We start from the raw sequence: 26,525 nt of genomic DNA, 5'->3' as shown, positions 1-26,525 counted from the left end.
TGACTGTGAATCATGAAATACCATAACTTTGGAAGAATCAAAATTCCAGGTGACACAAAGAAGAGAAAAATCAAAGATTATACAACCATAGATGTAGAACTACATGGGACTTTAGGGATAATTTAATTCAGTTCCCTCGTTTTACAAATGAGGAAACTGAGGTCCTTGACAGGGTATGTGATTTATTCAAGAAATGGCTGAGCCAGGATTTGAACTCAGCTTGTCTGATACTAAAGCTAATGCTCTCTGTAAGTAGACACATTGCCAACAATGACTTATTACATGAGAGGCAGCATGAAAAAGTTAAATATATATGTATATGTATGTGTGTGTGTGTACATTTATAAATATATGTGTATGTCCAGAAAAAAAAGCAATTAAGTCTTATATCAAGAACACCATTGGACAGCCTAAGTGTTGTACCATTATTTCTGAAATGTTAAAAGACACACAGGAAGAATGTTAAAAAAAAAAATGGGTATTGACAAAAATGATCTACACAGGATTTATGGGAAAACATATAAAGATTAGATTGTACGGAATAAAAAAGTATGGATAGGTGGTAATCTGCACTTCATTAAGCTGTTCTCCATGGTACAGTGGGATGAGCATTGGTTCTAGAGCCAGAGGACTTGAATTCAAATTATAAGTCTTAAAATCCTTACTGGATTTTGAGCCTCTCTCAGACTTAAATTCCTCATCTGTGGAATGAGGGGGCTTCTGATATTCTTTTCAGTTCTAGATCTATAATCCTCTGATCCCTCTGGGTATCCTTCCACTCTATTTTTCCCGGTCCTCTTTCCCCTTCTGCTGTAGTCTTTCCTTTAACTAGTTGTATTTTTTATATTTATTTTAAAAAGTTTTCTGTTCCTTTTTAATTTTAAAATCAGGTAAGACAAACTATATTTTTCTCTTCTTCAAAAATAATATGTCAATACCCCCAATAAAGTTTTATTCCCATGCCTAGTATGAGGCATTATCTTGAAGGTGACTTTAGATTCTTGAAGACCACGCCAAAGAAGTCACAAACTCTGGCAGATCCTACCAAGTCGAAAAAGTTTCAAATATGGCCAATGATGAACTGTCGGTCTGTCATTTGGGGACTAGTCTAAGTCCAAAAAGACTTGTCACTAGAAGATGATGAATTTTTTCAACCACAGCAACTTAGATGTGGTAGAATTTTAGTCTGCCATGATCTTGCTAGATCCGGTAGAGGGTATACTGGTACTAATGAAGTCATGAATCCTTGAAGGAAATTGAGCCTTTTAGCTTTATCTCTCTAAAAACAACAACAATAACAAGCAAACAAACAAATCCATCTCGAGCTGTGGTAGATTTGGGGAGTTTTTTTAAACTTGTATATAATTCTAGGTTAAAATTTTTTCCCTTTGGTAAGTGGCCAAAATTCTCCCCATCACTGTCTAGTTTTTGTATAATTTTTGTAAGTACGAGGATGAACTCTGTTTGAAAGAAGGCCAAAAAAAAAAAAAGCTAGGACAGAGTGATCCATACCCAAATGTTCGATAAATACCATTCAGATGATGAAATGATGAAGCCAGGCAGGCAGGCAGGCAACATTTGTTGAGCATTCACTGTGCACACAGCATTGAAATAAATGAATGGGGAAACACAAAGACTTTCTGAACTGTGTGTTTTGCTGAGCTAACTCTCAATAGCCACTATGCAGAGGGAGAAGAGAAGGATGAAAAGATATGGCTATGAGCATGTAAAAGTCCATATATTATCAGTGATGTCCTGATAAGTTTAATGACCATATCAAGGGTCACTTTAGTCTTTCTCCTGCCACCAAGCAAGTAGGATACCACCTAAGAGAGTCAGAGAAATAGTAATCTTTTCCACTTTTACAGAGGAAATTATAGACTCTTGCCCTTATATTTGCTTACCTTCTTCCCAACTCTAATGTTTACAACATACAATAGAAATGCATAATGATTCAGGGTTTGTACTCAAGTTTTCCCAAGTGATAAAGATTTCAAGATCTCATGCCATGGGGTCCAGAATGGTAACAAGAAGTTCACGAAGGTTCAGAAAGATCCCAAATAACTCATCTAATAGCAGCCCATCACAATGCCTCTAGGTAGGCTTTAGCAAACCACTAATAACAGAGTAGAGTATATCTTCCCTATGAATCAGTTAGGAGTTAATCTCCATTTGTCCCACAATAGCTCTGGATTCCATACTTTCTTTAATGCTTCAATAGAGCTATGATTCCATGAATATGGACATTCATTCCATCATTGCAAATCGTAACTCATTTGTGCCATTTTTGTTCATGTTCTCCCATACATCTGCCCAACACACAAGAGCCTTCCTCTAGGTCTTTTTACATTTTGTACCTACATCTGCCACAATACCCTGGCTCACTTCCTTTCCCAATAATATATATCCTTTATGAATGATGATTTTCTCTTACCTTATGATAAATGGCATGCATTTTAAAGAAAGTTAGAGAACAAAATCAATGTGTCCTGTGGCACATATGGCAATGTCACTTTCATAGACTATAGAAGTCCAGCTCATCTTTATCATTATTGCTATCTGTTTTGAGTCATGGAGTCCAATGGGACTTTGTTGGTTTTTGTCAACCTTTTGACAAGCAGTACATCAAATGAACTCTTGGACCAAGTGGGTGGATTAGGGTGCTGTAAGGTCCGGGAAACTCCCTTAACCTGATTATGCTCTGGGGGAAAGAATCAGGAAGTGATGACTTCATATGCACAAGTGGAACAATATCGCATGATGACCTCAATATTTCCTAGTTCCTCCTCTGGGTTGTAAAATTCACAAAATATGGTGACAGGTGACTGTATAGATAATTTAAACCTAGAGCAATACTGTTTCTTTCATTATTCTTTTTAACATTAACACTGCTAGGGGCAAGAAGGGCAGGTTCCTATTCTCAGAGAACTAACTATACATATTCATCCTCCTCTTCATCTTCAAAAATATTTATTAAGCATTTAGTATGCAATTTGCTTTAATAATGCAGTATTGGCTGAAGTGCACAAAACTGCAAACTAAATATAGCCCCTATGCAGATTTGTAGGATCTTACATTCTATTTTGAATGATACTTTGCATCACCTAAGGCCTTTCAAAAATATTTCTTTACTGACACTTGTTCTTGAAAATGAGGCCACAAAGATAGACATGTCAAGGTAACAATTTTTCTGGGCAGGGTTTACCAAACGCATCTTACTTCTGTCCTTTGGAGAACGAGGGGATCATACAAGTTCATTTAGGGACATTAGGATAAATAATAATAGTGTAATTAAGAGGATAAGGGATTTTGGTACAAAGAGATAAAGACTAAGAACAGATGGCTAAGGAAGCTAAGAAGGGCTGAAGAAGTTATTCTGTGTCTGCTTTTCTTAGGAACATCATACAAGCCAGAGAAATAATTCTTGGTTTGTTAGGAGCAAATAATTTCAAGACTCTTTTAGCTTAGCATGTTTAAAAGGAAATTAGTAGGCTGATCTTTCAGAGGACCAACAAAAAGTTATTTGGAAACAAGAATCTAAATCAATAGAAGGAAACAGTCTTAATCACTAATTTACTGTCATGAAAATATATATATATATACATACATATGCATATGCATACATACATATATAGGCACAAAGACTTCAAGCTTTATGGAATATTGTGTTTAGTAAATTTTAATAAAACAAATCAAACCTGCTTTTACATTGATTTTCATGATAAAATTAGAATTGTGTTCTCATCAGTCAATCAACGAGCATTTATTAAGCATGTATTATGTGTCAAGCACAGTGATGGATACTAGAGATACAAAGACAGAAAATGAGACAGTTCCTGTCCATGAGGGGCTTATGCTCTAACCAGGGCATACAATATGTACAAAATAGGATAAAGCAGATAGTATGGTGACCATGGTAACTCCTATTTTCCGCTGACCCTACTGACTCTTACCCAGATGGATTTTCCTATTATAAATGTGTATCTTCCACTCTGGGAGGTAATATCAAAGGATAACTTTATCATTTTGTTAGCTCCAAGGCCCCAGCCAGACCGTGCTTTTATGACAAAACATCTGTGTTAGATCTATCTTTATCTGTTCTATAAGAATGTTTCCTCCATCAGTTATCTCTTCCTAACTGTATTCCCAATAAGTATAACATGCCTGGCAGGTGCTGTGATTAATTCTTTTTAAAGACAAAGTAAACATTTAAAGTATTGAAAGCTAGAAATCCAAGGGAAGGTGGCTTAGCCATATCAAATCTAAAACTGTATTATAAAGCAGGAATCGTCAAAACTACTTGGTACTGGCTAAGAAATAGAATGGTGGATCAATGAAACAGGTTAGGTACACAAGACACAGCAGTCAATGACTAGAGTAATCTACTGTTTGATAAACCCAAAGACTCAACTTCCAGAATAAGAACTCACTATTTGACAAAAATTGCTGGGAAAACTGGAAAATAGTATGGCAGAAATTAAGCATAGACCAACATCTTACAATCTATACCAAGATAAGGTCAAAATGGGTGCATGATTTAGATATAAAGGGTGATTCTATAAGCAAATTAGGAGGGCAAGGAATAGTTTTTCTGTCAGATCTATGGAGAAGGGAAGAATTTATGACCAAACAAGAGACAGAGAACATTATGAAATGCAAAATGGATAATTTTGATTACAATAAATTGAAAAGTTTTTGCACAAAGCCAGTGCAACCAAGATTAGAAGGGAAGCAGAAAGCTGAGGAACAATTTTTGCAGCCAGTGTCTCTGATGAAAGCCTCGTTTCTAAAATATAAAGGAAATTGAGTCAAATTTATAAGAATACAAGTCATTCCCCAATTGATAAATGATCAAAAGATATGAACAGGTAGTTTTCAGATGAAGACATTAAAGCTATATCTATAGACACATGAAAAAATGTTCTAAATCACTATTGATTAGAGAAATGCAAATTAAAACAACTCTGAGGTACCACATCACACCTATCAGATTGGCTAATATGACAAAAAAGGAAAATGATAAATGTTGGAGAAGATGTGGGAAAATTGGAACACTAATGCATTGTTGGTGGAGTTGTGAAATGATCCAGCCATTCTGGAGAGTAATTTGGAGCTATGCCCAAAGGGCTATAAAACTGTGCACACCCTTTAACCCACCAATACCACTACTAGGTCTGTATCCCAAAGAGATCATACAAATGGGTAAAGGACCCACATGTACAAAAATATTTATAGCAGCCCTGTTTGTGGAGGCAAAGAATTGGAAATTGAGGGGATACCCATCAGTTGGGGAATGGCTGAACAAGTTGTGGTGTATGAATGGAATATTATTGGGCTATAAGAAATGATGAGCAGGCAGACTTCAGAAAAACCTGGAAAGACTTGAATGAACTGATGCAGAGTGAAGTGAGCAGAACCAGAAGAACATTGTACACAGTAACAGCCACAATGTGCAATGACTAACTCTGATAGATTCATTTCTTCTTAGCAATGCAAGGATCCAAGACAACTCCAAAGGACTTATGATGGAAAATGCTGTCCACATCCAGAAAAAGAACTATGGAGTCTAAATGCAGATCAAAGCATATTATTTGCTCTCTCTCTTTTTTCTTTCTTTTTTTTGTTTGTTCCTTCTTTCTCATGATTGCTCCATTAGTTTTAATTCTTCTTTACAACATGACTAATGTGAACATAGGTTCAATATGAATGTATATGTAGGGTCTATATCAAATTGCATGCCATCTTGGGTGGGGGGAGGGGAGAGATAGGGAGAAAATTTGGAACTCAAAATCTTGTGGAAGTGAATATTGAAAACTAATAAATTAATTTTAAAAAGAGAAATGATGAGCAGGCAGATTTCAGAAAAACCTGGAAAGACTTACATGGACTGATGCTGAATGAAGTGAGCAGAACCGAGAGAACATTGTATAAAGTAATAACAACATTGTGCAATGACCAACTTTGATAGACTTAACTCTTCTCAGCAATGCAATGATCTAAGACAATTACAAAAGATTCCTGATGGGAATTGATACTCACATCCAAAGACAGAACTATGGAGTCTGAATGCAGATTGAAGCATACTATTTTCTCTCTTTTCCTTTTCTTTCTCATGGTTTTTTCCTATTGTTCTGATTCTTCTTTAACAACATGACCAATGTGGAAATACGTTTATTATGATTGTACATGTATAGCCTATATCAGATTGCTTGATGTCTTGGAGAGGGAGGTAGGGGAGAGAGGGGGATAAATTTAGAACTCGAAATCTTATAAAAGTGAATGTTGAAAATGAAAAGTAAATACATTTTAAAAAATAAATAAAGATAACAAGCTAAATTATGAGAAGTACAAAAAAGGGGCCGCTAGGTGGCGCAGTGAATGGAGCACTGGCCCTAGAGTCAGGAGAACCTGAGTTCAAATTCAATCTCAGATCAGACACTTGACACTTACTAGCTGTGTGACCCTGGGCAAGTCACTTAACCCCAATTGCCTCACACACACACACACAAAAAGAAGAATAGAAGTACAAAAACAATTGAAAGCTAAACAGACTCTATGAAACATGTCCATGAAAAAAGATTTCAGGTTCCCAGGAACTATAAAGAAAAAGGATATTCGGGATTACCACTTTGGGCTCCCTAGTATGGAGCATTTCAGCAACTTTAGTTCTGTCCTGACACACCTCATGTACCATCAGCCCAAGCAGCCTCACTCCCAGAGCTGTCCACTTTTCCTTTGTGGCACTTGTTTCTATCTGTACTTCAACTTTCCCAGGTCCCCATGCTATGACCACATCTTTTACAGTTAGTTTACCATCTTATGATCGGCTTCTTTTATTTGTTTAAGTTTTGGATTTTCAATGACTATTACATTAAATGTACCTATGTAGTATCAGGGTGGGGTTTCCTGGCATCGTACTGGTATGCTGTCCAAGTTTCACAAGCACACAACATCGAAGAAGGGGCTATGCTGTATGAGCAAAGCAAAATTGCAGTAGCTCAAAGGAAACATGAGATATGCAAATATAGAGACATCTCCACTCTGAATATTCACATGAACTATTTGTTTCCAACCTGTGGCAGAATCTTCTGAGCTCATATTGTTCTGATCAGCCGCAGTCAGACACATTGTACCTTGACCCCAACGTAGTGGTGTCATTTTGGTCCTATTCGAGAATGAAGGACAACAACTCACCAATCAAGGTGAGGTGGATTTATATTTACATAAGCAAGTGACCTCAACCATTTTACAGTAAAGGACCAGATGGCCAACCAATCAATTTGAATCACAGGCTTTAGGCTAAAATATCTTAGAAAGCCATTTAATGATGTGGTGACTGTAGACTAGAAACTTGTTCTAACTGGCTAGAGATTTCATCATGATTCATTTTTTTTTAAAACAATGTTGAACTGTAAACCAACCTTTGTACTGAAAGAGTCTCTTTAGACATGATTTTCTTCTCTTCTATCATGGCCACACTGGTAGCTACACTCTCACAGACACCCTATTGAATGACTGACCAGTGTTGCCAACCAGTTAATTTGAAAATCTGACAGATGAAATAATAGTAATACAAGAAACATTTTAATCAGAAAATACCCTTAATACTACATTTATAGGCAACATGAAGTTTGTTTCTGCAGATTATCAACTGAAAATCACTTTAGTAGGCCAATCTTACATGCCTTTGAGAAGGGGCATTTGCAAAGATAGTATGGTAATAACGGTAGGTATAAAACATCCTCCCAAAGGTCTGTAAGACTTTCCCAGAGCCCAGGAGTAAGTGGCTTGAAGCTTAGAAAGCACATGCAGCAGAAGGTTAACTCACAGGGCCTGGTTGCCAGAAATTCTTTTTTTTTTCCCATCCATAGGGTGCTCAAGAAGCTTCCCCTTATACCTGGTGAAGCTGTATGCGTTTGTTTGGCAGCTGATGCAAACAGTCACCAGTTACTGCTGGGATACTGATGAGAAAATGGGAAATCCCAAATCCAGCAGATCTTTCAAAGCTCACAAGATTCTCATTTGGCCAAAAAAGCAAAGGAGTTGGGGGAGAATGGATGGGCAGGCAGGGATGAAGAAAACCTGGCCAAAGCTAAAGCAGAGACCTTTCCTTCTACCTCGGGCGGCTCCTACTCATGGATTCAACTAGAATATTATGCTCATTCCAATTTCTGAACACCTTCAGTTGTAGATAACTTGATGCTGCTATACAGGATTTATTCTTTCAAAGATCATATGTCAGTGGCATCGTTCTTTCAATTCTCTGGGATTGTAGTTTATCTGAGTCTGATGACTTGAACTCAGAAAAGAACACTTAGGTCTTTTCTTAACCTTCACTAGTAAAAATGTATGTGTGTTTGTACATACATATATACATATACATACATATATACATGTATTTATGTGTGTCCCTGCGTATATAATTCATATATACTCACACACATAAAATATATACATATATGTGAGGAATGTGTGAGGTGTGTGTGAGATACATCCTTTCATACTTATATCCATGGCCCTATAGAGGGCATGACATCTGACATGATTCCCAACCCTCTTTCTCTCTCTTTGGGTTATCTAACTCACCCCCAAACTGCCTTCACAATGGCAGGTCTGAGAGATTTTCCCAGATCAAAGGTTGCCTGTAGGCAGCCATGTGGCTACAACTCATTCTCAGGATTCTAGGAATAATCCTGTTATGAGGAAAATGCACATTTATACTCAAAATTGTAGCTCCTGTGTCACTACCAGTATGCTTCCCACTTACATAAATCAATCACAATGACATCATTAATTGTTAAACATAAAACCTTTATTAAATGAGAAGACAAAAGCAATAATTATTATAACATAACATTTACTAAATGAAAGGTAAAAGCAGGAATATAAAATATAACATACATAAAACATAACAATTTACCCATTAATCTGGGTCACCACTACTAGTGTAGTGTCCAATCTTACACAAACCTCAAAGGCACATAAGTAGGGAAATTCATGTGCTCAATGTAATTCACAACTCGGGACTGTCGGTGATGTTCTATTTAGGAAACATCTTGCTTCTCACATTTCTTTCTGGGCAAGACTGCTCCTCTTCGAATCCTACACTCTTGCTGGGCAAAGCAGTCGAGTAACTGGAGTAGTCTCTTACTTTTGGACTGATGAAGTAGTATTAAGTTCTTTTAACTAATAGCATCCTTAAGCCTGGTGTCTGCAAAGTGTCTCAGGTCTGCTCTCTTAGCTAGACACTGGGGCAGTGTGACACTCTTTCCCTTAAATCCTGGGATCTGCAATGCTATTCTCAGCCTCTTTATAGGTTTTGTAGGATTTTCCTGTCTTGAGGCATATGGGGCAGTAAGGGCAATGTAGGCAAGCCATTGAGTCTTCCCACCTCTATCTAACTATAAATGGAGCTAAAGAGCAAAGGGGTCTCAGCAGAGAAATCTCCTTTCCTCCAATCAGCTCTTTCAAATAGCAGACCTTACCTCCAATCAGATCAGCTCCCTGGAATAACAGCAGAACCTATAGTTAGCTGGTTTTTACTTGTGTAAGCTTTTCACCTATAGTGGCTTCTCAGCTCCCAGCAATAACCTTCAAAGTATTGAAAATAGTCACTTTCTAATTAGATGCTAGGAAGCAATACACTGCAGCCATTTCTACCAAATCAGTACCTTTCTCTCTGAGATGTTATTCTTTCTTTCTCTAACAAACATTGGAGGGGTTTCAGGAAAACAAACATAACAAATAGCATGTTGTTGGTAGATGTGTGTAAAGGTTAATAAATTGTGAATACCCTTTGATCTGATGATATGATTACTAGGTCTCTACCCCAAAGAGATCAAAGAAAGAAGAAAAGGACTCGTATGTATAAAAATATTTAGAGTAGAACTTTTTTCATGGTGGAAAATAATTGGAAACAGAAGGGGCACCATCAACTTGGGAATGGCTGAACAAATTATAGTATATGAATATAATGGAATACCATCGTTCTATAAGAAATTATGAAGGGGATGATTTCAGAGCAACCTGAGAAAATTTTCATGGACTGAGCAGAATCAGGGGAACACTCTATTAAATAGCAACAACATTGTAAAAGACAAGCAACTTTGAAAAACTTAAGAACTCTGATCAATTCAATGACTAATCACGATTCCAGAGCACCCATGTTGAAACATGCTACCCACTTCCTGTTAGTAGGTTATGGACTCAGGGTGCAGAATGAGACATATATTTTTGTGACATGGTCAATGTGAGAATTTGTTTTGCTTGACTACATACACATACATATATATGCATACATGTCTCTATGTATGTGTATGCATATATGTGTGTGTGTTTGTTATAATGGTTTTAGTTTTCTTTTTTCTCCTCCAGATAGAAGGAGAGAAAATAAATTTTTGTTAGTTGGAAAAATTAAATGACATAATTAAAATCTCGCTGTATCATTCCTCTAGGACAATCCTCCTAGAACTTGCTCAGTCAACTTTCCAGCCAAGTACATGAGAGCTTAGAGTGGTCCTGCTTCAAGCAAGCATGATGGAGTCCTCCCTTGGTACCTCTTCTCTCCATTCAAATCTTCTGACTGCTTCCTATTGACCAGGATGATTCAAAGGTTTTTACTGTTCAATGACAACTGAGCCAGAACTCCATACATATACTACAAGGGAGACCCCTGTCCCTCAGCCCTCCTCTTCCTTCAGGCTTTGACATATAAAGAAGACTCTCTGAGCCGTTAAGATGGCGTACTTCACTCACATCCCAGGCCTCGAGCCATGAGCTCATGGCCTCCTAGAAAAATCTCTACTTGGGATGAAGGTACTCCTCCAATTTGTGTCTACAAGGCCCTTGGGAACTTGAAAGGCAAATGGTATCTTCCCCTTCCTGGGCATCTAAGCAACAGTGCAGTGGCTACCAGGGCAGTTACAATATCAGAAGCAGACTTGGCAAAAGGCAGTCACCCACGAAACGAGACACTACCAGAAAGAGCCTATTTGGTGTTGACTAACATATTCTAGAGTGGTTCCAGGGATGAAGGCCAAGGTTCTTGTGGGAAGGAGATGGGGATGCTTAGAGTGGTGGCAGCATGGTGTGAAGATGCCTGGGAAGTAGCCTGGGAGGGGGTAAAGAGTTAATAAGGGGGGCAGCTAGGTGGATCAGTGGATAGAGCACCAACCCTGGATTCAGGAGGACCTGAGTTCAGATCTGGCCTCAGACACATAACCCTTACTAGCTGTGTGACCCTGGGCAAGTCACTTAACCCCCACTGCCCAACCAAAAAAAAAAAGAGTTAATAAGGGTGAGAATGTGTCCTCCTCTTCTGAGTGGTCAGAATCCTGAGCTGAACTTGGGAAAACCCTCTGGGCAGGTAAAGGACTAGGATGGATGTAGGTCATCAGCCTCAGTGGCTTTAGCAAAGTACTTGACTACCACTATGATAGATAGGTAACATCAACCAGGGAAAACTGGTTTGACTGGTATGGCACCCAAGCCCCTAAGATGCAGGTATGCCAAGGCTAATAAAGCCAGAGATTGGATATTAACTCCCTTCAGCCTCTTGCTTGATTGGTACAATTAGGGTTACATTCCTTATGTCTTTATCCCTCATTCTTCACTCCTTATTAGACAATTTAGAGAATAATCTCACGTTACTGGTCCTATAGAAGACAGGATACTTTCCAATTGGTATCATACCACCCTTTGTCTAAAACTCTACATAATTTTAAGCTCCGAGGGGTTTTGACTAGAGCATAGATTACCACCCCCATCCCCACCACCCCTGTGTGCTGCTTACCATAAGCATGGAAGCCTCACACTGAGACTGCCCCTACTAGCAACTGTTCCCCTTCTCCTTTTGTGAATAGCAATAGCATGCTACAGTCAATTCTAACCATCCAGACCCATAGTTAAATTTTCATTGTGAGCTTTTGTATCCAAGAAATTGTAATTGCTACAAATTACAACTTGGCTTTATTATTTTGTTGATTGTCTAGATTTAAGACAGTGTTAATAATACAGATTAAACTTAAAAATGTGTGCATACATTTTTTCCCAAGAGATCCTGGTTGTTAAACATTTACCAGCACACCCCTGTATTGCTCTATAAATATTACTTGAGATCAGCAGAAGTATAGTAGAAGTCTTGGGGAATGAAGTCATCACCAGACTGGAGGCTTGCTGACTGTAGGCTAATTTTTGTTGGTCAGTAGTTTCAGTTGTGTCTGACTGTTTGTGACTCTATTTGGGGTTTTCTTGGCAAAGATACTAGAGAGGTTTGCCATTTCCTTCACCAGCTCATTTGACAGATGAGGAAACTGAGGCAAATAGTATTAAGTGACTTGCCCAGGGTCACATAGCCAGTAAATGTCTGAGGTCATATTTGAACTCAGGTCTTCCCAATTCCAGGCACTATGCCACCTAAATAATAATAATTGTCATTTATATAGTACATTAAGGTTTTCAGAATGCTTTACAACATTTATCTCATTAACCATTATACACAATACCCCTGTTGTGTGATCTGTTGTTTTTAATTTGAACTCTCCTGCACTATAGGTGAATTCTACTCACAGCATTTTCAATAATCCTACACACACACAGAGACATAGACACAGACACACACACACACAGACACATACACACACAAACACACACACCCACAGAGTTAGTCCAGCATGCTCTGTTCCTGATGAAGCCATGCTGGCACCCTGTGATCACTGCTTCTCTTTCTGAATGTTCACCTACCATCTCTTAATATGCCCTTTCTAGAATGTTCCTAGTCATCTAATAATCTAATTGAAGTTTGCTGGCATAAAGTCTGAAGACTCTTTTTTCTTTCTTTTTTTTTGAAAATCAGATCACATTTGCCATTCTCCAGTCTTGTCGTATCTCTCCTGTTTTTCATGATCTTTCAAATATTGCTCATGGTGCCTTTGCTAGTTCTTTTAGGGGCCAAGGATGTACTTTATCTGGACCAGATGACTTGAATTCGTTGGGGATATCTCAGTATTTTCTCGTGATTGTAATGGGAGAGTGGCCAATGATAACCCAGTCCTTATGAGCATGTGAAGAGCTCTCTGCCTGATTTAATCCCCCCCCGCCACCAGTGATCTTTAGAGCATGCACAGGTATTTTCTGACTGTTTTCTGTCCACTTATTGTTTGACAGAGGGGTCTTTTTGATTGACTGCTGAACTGGAAGTGGCTATGCACACAAACAGTACTATCACCCTCTTTTTTCTGGTGACAGGCAAGGAAAGGCATGCTATTAAGTCTCCAGAAGGGGAGAGAGGCCTTGAGCCTTCATATCCCTATCCAAACACAAGGTCCTGCTGCTGTGTTTCTTCTTTCCTGCTCTTAGATGAAGAACTAATGAAGATGGCTGTGACCTTGCAAGCTTCAAAAGATCAGAAGTCTATACTAGAATCTGCCATCAGCTGAGTTTGGTGTGGCACCAGTGACCTGCTTAAAGAGGTAGCCACCAAAGGTCCAGGAAACGGAGTCCATGCCAGAGTTTTCCAATTGTGTTGAAATGGTCCCCACAACCACCGCACCAGTAATATAGTAAGTATATAGGTAGTCAGTGTAAGGTAACAATAAATAGGAAATAGCAACTAAGAGTGTATGGAGAAACATAGAAAATACTTGCTCAAACTGCCTCCTAAATAAATTAAGGCTACATCCAGATACTACGTGCTAAATTAAGAAAAGCTAGCTAGGCACCAATAAAATGGTCTGCAAATTGCAGATAAGTACCAAATATACACAATAAAAGAAGAAAAACCTTAAGTTAAAGAAGCCATCCTTAGGTAGTCTTGATAACTCTTAGATGACACCAATATGTTAATGAGGTGACCTCAAGGTGGCACAGATATGACATATTCTGTCCCTCCCCACACACACACTAGAATGGACCCTAAAGCCCTGCCCCTCGGGCACTGCTATAGGACCATGATGCCCCAGTGCTCCCAACTCTGATCCATAATTATGTAAATGACTCTATGTGACCCCTTTAGTTCCACATCTATTTCCCACGCTGTCTACCTCCAACCCCATTCCCCCCGACATCCCCATGCCATCTGCCTCTGTACTATCTGTGCCATATTAAAGGATGATTGATACACTATTACCTGCTTGTTGCCATCATGATCTTTTTGGAGAGTATTCAAAGGCTTGTTTGCCTTGACTCATCCAGGACCCCTTGGTGGTCCCCTCATTTTAAAGCATAAACCCAACAATGGCCCAGCTAGGACTAACTTGTCAGCCATTGCACCTACCCTGGGGGAGCCTTGCACTAAGAACACACTGTAGTCGTGGCTGGTGAGGTGACAGTGACCTCCTTGATCCAGCTGACCGATAGCAGACAAAATGTCACGGAGTAAGGGAGCAATTAGCAATAACTGTGCTGCCTTGGGAAGTGAACTTGGTGAGGTAAATGCTTGAAAATGACTAATTTAAATCTGAAGTCCACTCTCTTCAGAGACCAAGACTGCCACCCTGGTTTGGGAGCATATGTTTATATTTTTGTTCTTGGTATATCTTCTCAATAAACACCCCTTTGGTCAAAGCTAATTGATATTAATTGGCTAAATAATGCTGGAATGTTAAAACACTGGGTCAGTTATGATATAGGGAAGATTCTAACTGTAACTGGCAACGAATATTGGGCAAAACATACCAAATTTGCCAGATTGGGAGCTGGAGCTGATCCTCTTGGAAAAGACACTCCCCAGCCCCTTGAAGTGAACCCTAAAACTTTGAGGTAGAGCAGTTACCTTGTTCTGGGAACCTGACCTAGTCCGCATGTCCAGACTCTAGTTACACTATCTACTTTCTCATCTTGGATATCAACAGCGTGTCAGTCATTTTCATTCTATCATTTCCAGTGTAAAGACCACGGAGAAAACCAACACAAAATAAAAATGAAGTAGCTCTGTCTTCTCTCCTTTGTCCTTGTTATCTGTTTCTCATCTCTCCCAAGTAAAGGTCCTATCCTTTCTTTGATATCTTCTTGGATCCTCTTTGCCCTCCCAGTATAGTTTTTTTTAAAGACCTTTTTATCGCCTTTAGCTTCCATCATCAGCCCCAGCTCAATCTGAGGTTTAACATTTCTGACACTGCTTTTACATGACCATGCTATGCTCTTATGTGTTTATGTTTACATGTGGTTTATAGGGCAGAAACATAAGTATACATTCTGAATTAACAAAATAAATAATTCTATAACCAGATATACAAAATACAAAAACATAAATGGAAGCAGAATTTCTTTGGATTAGAAAACCAGTTATTGGTGGAGTAATTGACATTCTGTGATCTATAGCAATGACCCTCAGTTTCCTGGTAGTATGCCATTGAAAGTCTCATTTAAATCAAACTCGTTTGGCAAAGCCCTTAGAGATGGTTGTCAGATAATAGCCTTAGGGCAGCTCGATAGTGGGTGGCTGTGTAAATACAGCCAATAAGGCTTTAGAGAGCTATGTGCAGAACCATTCAAGCTATAAGGAGCACAGGATCCAATCCTATCAGTTATTTTTATACTTTAACATAAGGTCTTATCATTCTCAGGATGCTGAAGGGTAAAATGGCTACAGATCTTTGGGCAAAGGCACCTACATATTTAATATTGAGAAGAAGATGAAGTTTTACACTATTCTTTTTTTAAAAAAATATGTGATATTTGAAAATATTAGGTAGAAGAGGAATATCTGAATGGTGTATTCATCAAGTCTCGTGAAAAATCTACCATTTTCTCCAGACTGCTCATTTTGAAAGGGGAGGGGAAAAAAAAGGTCTCCATCTACATTACCATAAGAAAAAATTTCAATGGTTAAAAAAATTATGTTCAGCATGGGGCGCATTGTCCTAGACTCAAATTCTTTGCTTCAAAGTTATGGTAGCAGTAGGGATTGATTAGTTACACTTCGCTGCTAATGAGTTCACACCCTTGGGATCTGCCTTTAAAAGAGAGGTTAGCAACAGAAATAAGGGCCTGGATTTGGAGGAGGCAGTTAAGCACAAACCCAGGTTATCCCTTTGATGATTCCCTGGAGAGTAGCCGAGGGGATGAGAGTCAAGATGGAAGATTAAGAAACAGTTGAGCCTAGCTCCCCTCTATTCTTTCTCCATGAGGATCTAAAAAAAATGCACCAGATTGCATTCTGATCAAGAAAGCCAAGAAAAAGTCATTTTTTTTTCAGACCAGGGAAACTTAAGAGACCAATAGAGAAGTCTGCAGACACTGGGGACAGGGGACTGGCCAGGAGCCAGCACAAAGCATTCCAGCACCCAGGAACTGAAAGGAGGTCAAGACACGGCGCCAGGTGGAGTTATTGAACTGATCCAACCATTCTGGACAGCAATTTGGAACTATGCCCAAAGGGCTATAAACTATCCCTTTCATCCAGCAATACCACTACTAGGTCTGTATCCCAAAGAGATCAAACAAATGGGTAAAGGACCCACATGTACAAAAATATTTATAGCAGCTCTTTTTGCAGTGGCAAAGAATTGCAAATTGAGGGGATGCACATCAATTGGGGAACGGCTGAACAAGTTGTGGTACATGAATGGAATGGAATACTATTGTGCTATAAGAAATGATGAGCAGGTAGATTTAAGAAAAACCTGGAAAGACTTGAATGAACTGATGCTGAGTGAAGTGAGCAGAACCAGGAGAACATTGTACACAGCAACATTGTACAATAATCAACTATGATAGACTTAGCTCTTCTTAGCAATACAATCATTCAAGACAATTCTAAAAGACTCATGATGGAAAATGCTATCCACATCCAGAGAAAGAACTATGGAGTCTGAGTGCAGATTGAAGCATACTATTTTCACTTTTTTTGTTTCTTGTTTTTTTTCCTTCTTGTGTTTTTTCCCTTTGGTTCTGATTCTTTTTTCACAACTTGACTAATGTGGAAATATGTTTAACATGATTTTACATGTATAACCTATATCAGATTGCTTGCTGTCTTGGGGAAGGGGGAGGGAAGGGAAGAAGGAAGAAAAATTTGAAACTCAAAATCTTACAAAAATGGATGTTGAAAACTATCTTTATGTGTAATTAGAAAAAATAAAATACTATTAAGTTAAAAAAAAAAAAAGACAGGGCACCAGGGGAGGAAGCACCAAGTCAGAAAGAGATCCCAGAGGATTCGCAAACTAGCAGTGGGCACAGGAACAGGTAGCATGGAGCGGTACTATTGCTACTTGGGAGTCACAGTTCCAAGTCACAGAACCAGGGCAGAGAAGAGTGGTCTCAAGTGTGACTCTGGCTGTGAACCAGGCAAGGAACAAGTTCCAGAAATGTAGCTATATAGCTTTGTTCCCAAGAGCAGAGGAGTGATTCAGTTCTAGCCTTTTTAACCTAGTGTCTAAGCCTGCAGTGGAATAACCAGGGCAGAAGTCTTAGATTAAAGGGCAGTAGGCAGTTCTGTCACTCCAAACCTGCAGAGCCTCCCAGCAGGCTAACAATGACTAAACCTACTGAAACTTCCAACCAAGGACAGACCCAAACCTGGATCAGGAACTTGCAGAGCTAAATAGACCTCACCCTGGATCACATCACTTTGTGAGCACCAAAAGTGTGTGGAACCCAAATAGAGCTATCAAAGCAGCAGGAAGACATAAAGGGACAGAAACTCAGACCAGACATCTCTCCCTGCACTCTGTCAGAATTACACAGAGCCCAGTGCTAATATAAAACCCAAAGTCAAGAAGTATACTGAAAGAATGAGCAAATAAAAAAAGAACCTCACCATAAAGAGCTATTATTTATAGCAGTTCTTTTTGTGGTGGCAAAGAATTGGAAATTGTGGGGATGCCCATCAATTGGGGAATGGCTGTACAAGTTGTGACATATGAATGTCATGAAATACTATTGTGCTATAAGAAATAATGAGCAGGAAGATTTCAGAAAAAACTGGAAAGACTTACATGACCTGATGCTGAGTGAAGTGAGCAGAACCAGGAGAACATTGTACATAGCAGCAGCAATGTTATGCAATGATCAGCTATGATAGACTCAACTTTTCTCAGCAATACAATCATCCAAGACAAATCCAAAAGATTTGTGATGGAAAATGCTATCCACATCCAGAGAAAGAACTATGGAGTCTGAATTCAGATTGAAGCTTACTATTTTCACTTTTTTGTTGTTTTTCTCTTTCTCATGATTTTTCCCTTTTGTTCTGATTCTTCTTTCACAACATGACTAATGTGGAAATATGTTTAAGATGATTGTACATGTATAACCTATATCTGATTGCTTGCTGTCTTGGGGAGGAGTGAGGGAAGGAAGGAAGAGAGAAAAACTTGGAACTCAAAATCTTACAAAAATGGATGTTGAAAACTATCTTTACATGTAATTGGGAAAAATAAAATACTACTAAGTGAAAAAAAAAATAAAGAGCTATTATGACAACAGGGAAGCTCAAGAAATTTACTTACAAATATCTACAAGCAAAGCCTCAGAGAAAAATGCATCTTGAACATAAATCCAACAAGAATTCCTAGAAGAGTTAAAGCAAGAGTTTAAAAAACAGCTAAAAAATATTTTTTTGAAAAAATGAGAGTGGTACAGGAAAATATGGGAAAAGAAGCAAGAGCTAGAGAAGATATGAAAAGAGAATTAACAACTTGGAAAAAGAGGTACAAAATATTATGGAAGAAAATAACTCCTTGAAAATTAGGATTAGCTAAATTGAAACTAATGACTCCATAAGACATCAAGAAATAATAAAAAACAAAGTCAAAAGTATGAAAAAAATGTGAACTACCTCATGAGAAAAACAACTGACCTGGGAAACAGATCAAGGAGAGATCATTTAAGAATCACTGGACTACCTGAAAGCTATGAAAAAAAAAAAAAGACTTCACATATCATATTTCAAGAAAACATAAAAGAAAACTGCCCAGATATATTAGAACCAGAAGGTAAAGTAGAAATTGAAAAAATCCACTGGCTACCTCCTGAAAGAAGCCTCAAAATGAAAACTTCCATCAATATTATATCCAAATCCAGAGCTCCCAGGTCAAAGGAAAAAAAGTACTGTATGTAGCCAAAAAGAAAGAATTCAAGTGCCAAGGAGCCACAGTCAGGATCACACAAGATTATGCAGCCGCAGCTATAAAGGAGCAGAGAATTTGAAATATAATATTCCAGAAGATAAAGGATCTAGGCTTACAACCAAGAAGAACCTACCCAGCAAAACTGAGCAGGGTATGGGGGTGGGGTAGGGGTGGGGGGGGGGGAGAATGGCCCTATCATAAAACAGAGGCTTCACAGGAATTTCTAATGAAAAAACCAGAGCTGAGTAGAAAATTTAACATACAAATACAGGAGTCAAAAAAAGCACAAAAAACATGACTGAGAAATCATAAGGGATTAAACAAAGTTTAACTGTTTACATTCTTACACAAGCAAATGATACATGTAACCCCTTAGAAATTTATTGTCACCAGGAGTCATAGAGGGCCTGGGTGAGATCCTATTATGTTTAGATGATTTCAAAAGAAGAATGGAAGGGTGAGGGAAAGGAATGTACTGAGAGAGGGAGAAAGAAAAACAAGGAAATTATCTCACAAAAATGAGGTGAACTTTGAATTTATCAAATGAAGGAGGCAGTGGAGGAGATGACCATGGTAAGTCACAAAGTCTCAGCATTAAGGTCTTCATCTATAAAATGGGGGCAAAATATATCCCAGAACCAAATGTCTAGGTTCAATATCGGAGGCCTCACATAAATCATTCTCTCTGGCTTTTGCCCTTACTTAAGGTTTCCCTTAAGATAGTAGGCTTTGGCTCATTTTGCCCACACCCGAGGTTTTCCCTAGAAACACTAAGATTAGGCTTCTGTCTCATTCTTTACACCACACAGAAACCTACCCCACCCCTAGCTCCACTGTAAGCACCCAGGTAATTAAAACACAGACTATAGGACAGGCTTTGTTTCACCCCACAAAAAACATATAGGACTCACACCTGAACAGGGCTAAGAACTCTCCTTTCCTCTCTAGTGGGCCCCCATCTTCCACAGGGACTTACTCACATGTAAATTGATAATACTTTTCTAGAGGTGAGGCTCTGGTGAGCCCTGTCTTAACTGGACCTTATTTGCCCTACCATGTCAAAAGACAGAGGAGGAGGAGGATAAACAAGAACCAGTCTAAATATTTTAAAGGTTGAGCCATAGACTTGGAGTCACAAAGCCCAGGTTCAGATCTTCTCCATCATTCTGCCTTTCTGTGCCTCAGTTGCCTACTCTGTAGATGAAGGGATGGGACTAGATGATTTCTAAAAATGCCTTGTGGCTCTAGAATGTACCCTTGTACATCTACCCTTCTGGGTTGATCAGTTTGGATGGCTTCATACAATGCTTGTTATCTTCTTTAGTTCTACAAACTGCCAAAGCAAAACAAACTCCCATCACAGCAAAGAGAAAATTAAAACAAGAGCTCTTGGAAATTACCTATCAGCTGCAGCGTCCAGCATCCAAGCAGCTCCTACTGCTGAACAGACATGATTCTCCCCACTGAGAAGAGCAGGAGCCTAGCAACATTTCCTTGTGAGGTCAAAGGAAAAAAGTACTTCTCTCTTATCTTCATCCTGGCAGGAATTGGAATAATAATGATATTAGTGGCATTGCCTGCAAAAAATATTTTGGGAACTAACCATCTCAGTCCCTAAAAATCCCACTCTCCTCTGAATTCCTATGGTACTTAACTATTTACCCCATTGTTAACTATTTATATAACCTATAAATTATAACAATTCTTGCATTTTTAGCTTCTATTGTCTAACTTTTACTAGTATCTTAACTCCTCAACTAGATTGCAAGGGTTTTTTGTTTGTTTGTTTGTTTGTTTAGGCCAGGATGATATTAATAATTCTTTCTACACGCACACAAAGTCTAGCATGTAGCTGGATATATAATATATGCTCAACAAATCTATACTGAATTTTTTTTAAAAATAGGCAAATGATTTGTGATTCATCAGCTTGGGGGACTCCTTTCACCAGGACTTCCCAACCCAATATGTATGTAACAGTGATTCTCTGGACCCACTGCATAAAGGCCAGGTTTGTTATATTTCACCCTTCTCTGGGTTCTCTGGTACCTTTAAGAGTGTTCAGATGTGTCTCTTCTCTGCCATTGACTCGAGTCACTAACAACTGTGTTACTCCTGATTTTAGGGAACTAAACATCCCAGTTCTATTTAACCACTTAAGAGACATACTAGTTTTTACAAAGGAATATTTCAAAAGTATACTAAAGGAATACTTGGAAAGTATAATAACAAGTAGAAATATACAAATATATCCCTCTAAAACCTTGGGGACATAATCCCCTCCATACCACCTTGGTCTTTGGGGAGGGGAGAAGGGTTAGGTTCACAGTTTAGCTCAGTTCCTACATAGTATTAGTTCCACTAAGTTCCAAGACTCTCCCCTGACCCTATCCCTTCCATCCAGTGCCCCTGGCTGGCTTCTCAAGGCTTTCCTACTGGGCTGACAAAATCTGGCTTGGAATCATAGGCCCCAAGGTTCTCATGGCCTATGCTTCCAGGTTAGAGACTCCACTTCCTGTGCATAGAGCTGAAAAAGACAAGCAAAACAGGACCCTAACCCCAAGCCTATTTCTCAGGGTCACAGGCTCCAAGGGGAATAGAAGGTGACTCTCTGGCACTTCCCAGTTTACATTACAGCGTCCTTGCAATGAGTGAATGAATCCATCACCTTTGGATACTGCAATAAAGAGAGAAGAGAGACTGTTCCTGTCAGGTAGTTAGAAAGAATAGGATTTGTAGAGGCAGCTAAGTGGCCGCAGTGGATAGAGCACCAGCCCTGAAGTCAGGAGGACCTGAGTTCAAATGTGACCTCAGACCACACACTTGACACTTACTAGCTGTGTGACCCTGGGCAAGTCACTTCACTCCAAGTGCCTAAAAAAATTTTTTAAAAAAGTGTCTTATATGTACTCCCTGTATGTCAGAGGAGAAGAACCAAAGGCGAGTATCTAGGGACTAATAGCAAAGGAGCCTGGGAAATGGAGTTTTCTCACACTTTCTTAAGCTGGAGAAGATGGAGATAACATCCCACAGGATTTAAGACTGTATGTTTTGAGGCCTGACAACAGGACTTTGATGGAGCCAGCCTGTATTATTTGTTAAAATATCTGTTTTATTGTTAAAATTTTCAGTGTAAGCATTTATACTTTGGAAATCAGGAATACAAATCAGGGCTTGATTTGCTGTTTTACTGCCTGTCTAAACTTAAGAAAATGTCAATAATGAAGATTGAACTTGAAATTGTGCTTGTAAGTAATTTTTTTTTTTTGAGAACTGGTTGTTAAACATTTACCGACTCACCCCTGCTTGAAATACAAGCAGAGCTGGCATACGGGAGAGAGATTACACAATCTGAAGCAATATGTAGAGCAACAAAGGGACGGAGAACATGGCCAGAGAGGGTTGTGACAAAGGGATGGAGTGATAGTATCAAGTGTGCAGTGGGGGTAGAAACTTCAGCCATTATAAGTGGTAGCAACAGTGACTGTCCGAGCAGTGAGCGCCATGCTTGAATGCCCTCTGGCTACCCTCTCTCAGTTTCACTTCCTCCTCGCTCTCATCCATTTAGTTGGAGCTGAAAAGAAAAAAACAGAACAAAACTATGTTTCCTATTTCCCTGTCCCCCACTGCTTATGGTAGCTTATGTTTGATTCTCTTTTTATAAAGTAGTTTGTTCCCATTGTCTGCAGGCAAGTCCTTACTTGTGATGAGAATGTGCATGGGGGATCAGCCCAGGTTTTCTTCTATTTCATGGAGTACATAAGCTAGAATCCTCCAGTTTGGGCTGGAAAAGACATCCACGGCTATGAAAGCTATACAGTATAGAGCTAGGAATGATTCTACAACTTTCCTGGCAAGTAGACCCTTAGGACTTGAACTGAGCTCATTTGGATTTCCCCTAGAATGAGCTGTGGCCCTCATGGGCTTGGCTCAGAAGAATGAAGCTGCTGTACCCTCCAGTTAGAGCTGCAGCAGAAAGCCTCACCTCCAAGTTGGCCCAATAAGCAGAGATAGCTGTGGTCTGGGAGAGTGTCAATTCCACTGCCTTTCTAGTAGAGAAGGAGAAATGAAGGCAGCACAGACCCCTTCAGACTCCACAGTGTCACCTTCACATTACATTTATATGATTTTGCCCTTTATTTTCCAGGGTTATTTGATTCTTTGTCATTGTTAATGGTCATTTAGTTTTAAAAAAAATTTTAAATTAAAGAAATTCTTCAGGAGACATTTAAAAACTTTTCATTGGTCCCAAATAATGAAGATAAGGGAAAAAAAAGTAACTCTTTCCTGCTGTTTCCATAGCATCAGTGTTAAAAGAGTTGCTCAGTCTACATCCTTAAGTAATCAAATATTGCAAGTAACTGTATAAAAAATTTTAAGTGGTTTTATTTATAGATTGTATCACAAGTGAAATCAAGGAAAAAACTGACCAAGCTCTTACAAGAGCAATATATTCTATGGGAACATCATTGTCAATAACTAAAAATGCATACTGGCAGGAAATTTTTAAATGACTAAGACCATAATACTTTTTGCTCCCAACAATGCACGTGCAAGCTTCTTTTATGGTGACAAACTGAGGAGATAGCACAATGTGTTTCAGAAAGGATAGATAAAATAAGCAATACTGTCTTGCAGGAATTTATAGAGGGGTGAATAAAGTCAATTTGAGTCAAATCAACAAACATTATTGAGTGCCTGCTACATAAGGGATTTTGTAAGTCATTGAAAATAAAAGATGATAAATGTCCAGGGAGAAAAAATCAACAACTTTGTGATAATGACTCAGGGAAGTTTTATACATTCATTGAAAAAGGAAAGGATATTCACATTATGGGACATATTATGAAGTTAGAAAATATTAAGTTTGTAGAAGATTTAGAGCAGTAAATTATTTACTTTGCTGATTGGTAATTACCACAATAGGTTCTGCATTCCATAGGTTACTAAAAAAAAAAAAAGACAAAATCTATATGGAAGAGCAAAGGATCAAGGATATCAAAGGAAATGATGAAAACATAAAAGGAGACTTAAAAGGGACATAAACTTCCAGATCTCAAATTGTATTCTAAAGCTGTAACTATCAAAATTAACTGTTACGAGAAAAGAAATAGAAAAAAAAGATCAGGGAAAGAAGCTATATAATAATTAGCTAGAACCAGACACATGGTAATCTGGGGTTCAACAAATCTAAACACTAAGGAAAGTGTTCATTATTTTAAAAAAATGGTTGGAAAAATTGGATAGCAGTTTGGTGGAAAATAGGAAGAAATCATAAACTCATACCATACGCACAACAAATTCCAGTGGTAATAACAATGCACATTTTTTAAACATGTACCCACAAGAAACTAGAGGACAAGGAAATGAAATGTCTTTCATAACTACATAGAGGAGACATATTCTTAACAAGCCATAATAGTAAATCATAAAACAAAATGTATTAATTTGATTACATAAAAAATAAAAAGTTTGCACACAACAGAAATCAATGTATCCAAAAATAAGCAGGAAAGAAACAAATTGAGGGAAAAACACTTTGCATCACACATTGATGATAAAAGTATGACATCTAAACTTTAAAAAGCAGTCAAGACATCACCCTCCTGATGTCATTGATCCTCTTCAAGAACAAAGGATGAACAACAAAAGGAATAAACACAAATTTATGAGAATAAGAACCATTCTCCTAGAGAGTTAAGTGGTCAAAATATATGAACAAGTAGTTCTTAAGACACAAATTATCAACAGCATGAGAAATGTTCAAAACCTCTAATAACTAGAAAATGCAAATTGAAACAAAGTTGAGGAATCACCTAAAACCCAACCAATTGGAAAAAACAATAAAAAGAGACAAAATTAAATCCTGGGAACAGCTGTGATTGAAGCATACACACTATTACATTTCTAGAATTATGTAATAAGTCTTATAAAAATGCTCATACCTTTTGATTGATTGGTCCCATTTCTGGAACTGTGAACCAAGGAAGTTAGCACTGTAATGGCAAAAATAAAAAAATAGAATTGGAAACAAATTTCTGAATATATTATTGTCTGTGAATTTAATAGTGCATTATTGTACCATAAGAACTAATGTTATGAGGAATTTAAAGAAATATCTGGAGACATACAAAGTTATATATACATATATAGAGAGAAGAAAATGGAACAAAATGAATATATTTTTACAGAAGAAGAAACTAAGACCCAGAGAGGTGGGAAGTTTTGTTCAAGGTCAAACAAACAAATTTGAGAAATAAGATTTAAATCCAGATTCTCTGAGTGTAGCCACTAGAATTACCTTAGACTCCAAAATTGCTCCACCTCCAATATCCTGAGCTCTGAACTGGCCTTTCAATCTCTCCCACTCCTTGACTCCTCCTAAACCTGCTTTTCCTCTTTTCATGACATTTGGTTTCCTTAAGGAACAAGTAATAACTATTCCCTTACTCGTGAGACTTAGATATAAATCCCCTAATTTGTTGTTTTTACATGCCTTATAAACTTGCTTTACATCCAAATGCCTTGGTAGCCTTGATTGATTATGGGAAGAGTTGAATAACCCTGGTAAAAGCTAAACTGAGTCAGATTCCTACATTCCCAGAGAGATGTTCTGGGTGGGGACAAACTTAAGCCACAGAGATTGGAGAGAATATTACTCATTCCCTTGTTTTAAAACCTTCAAGGCAACAACTGAGGTCTATGTGAGCCCAGCGCTACTTCAGAACACTGGTTTAATATCTATCACCTTCATCATTGCGACTATTTTAGATTTCCAGTTTTGTCAAACTCTCAGCTCCACCCTGACAACACTCTCTCATAGGAGATGACCTTGCTTCCTACTTTCCTGAAGAGATCAAGGCTGTCTGATGAGACCTTCTTCAATTCCTCTACCCCACAACTCAAAAAGTCTCAATCTTCACACAATCTATCCTCATGACTCAGAATGAGGTAGTCTTCTTTCTGGCTATAACTAATTCTTCCATCTGTCCTCTTTACTACATTTCATCAAGATAGTACCATCCTCATGAGTTGCTGAGGTAGAACGTTTGAGGGGAGACATGGAAGTTTCGAAGAATGCCATCTCTCTGTTGTTAGCTATCATCACCCTCAACTCCAAGCAAATCCTCTTTTAAGGATCTTGATTCTTCACTTTTCCTTTTGATCCTCTGTTTTTCCCAATATGGGTTTTTTTAAATTTTTTAATTTTTTGGCTTTTTGGTGAGGCAGTCAGGGTTAAGTGATTTGCCTAGGATCACACAGCTAGTACAGGTCCAGTGTCTGAGGCCAGATTTGAACTCAGGTGTTCCTGACTCCAAGGCCAGAGTTCTATCCACTATGCCATCTAGCTGCCCCCAACATATATATATATATATACATATATTTTTTTTAAGGAAAAAAATAACCAATCTTTTTTTCATCCCTGGTTTCCCTCACCTGATTCAGCTCATA

At 38.4% G+C, this 26,525-nt stretch overlaps 1 long non-coding RNA gene across 1 annotated transcript; it reads right to left on the bottom strand.

Annotated features, from left to right (window-relative positions):
- Positions 1-10,387: 10,387 nt before the first annotated feature.
- LOC114043044 lies at positions 10,388-25,490 on the bottom strand. The gene is made up of 4 exons (XR_003569054.1): positions 25,375-25,490; positions 25,019-25,069; positions 20,474-20,610; positions 10,388-10,589 (listed from the first exon to the last, which is right to left on the bottom strand). It is a non-coding gene; the product is annotated as an uncharacterized LOC114043044 (long non-coding RNA).
- Positions 25,491-26,525: the final 1,035 nt, after the last annotated feature.

Source organism: Vombatus ursinus, unplaced genomic scaffold, assembly GCF_900497805.2.
Source record: "Vombatus ursinus unplaced genomic scaffold, bare-nosed wombat genome assembly UNPS02014768.1, whole genome shotgun sequence".
Taxonomy (NCBI): Eukaryota; Metazoa; Chordata; class Mammalia; order Diprotodontia; family Vombatidae; genus Vombatus; species Vombatus ursinus.
This window is presented reverse-complemented; position numbering and strand designations above follow the sequence as displayed.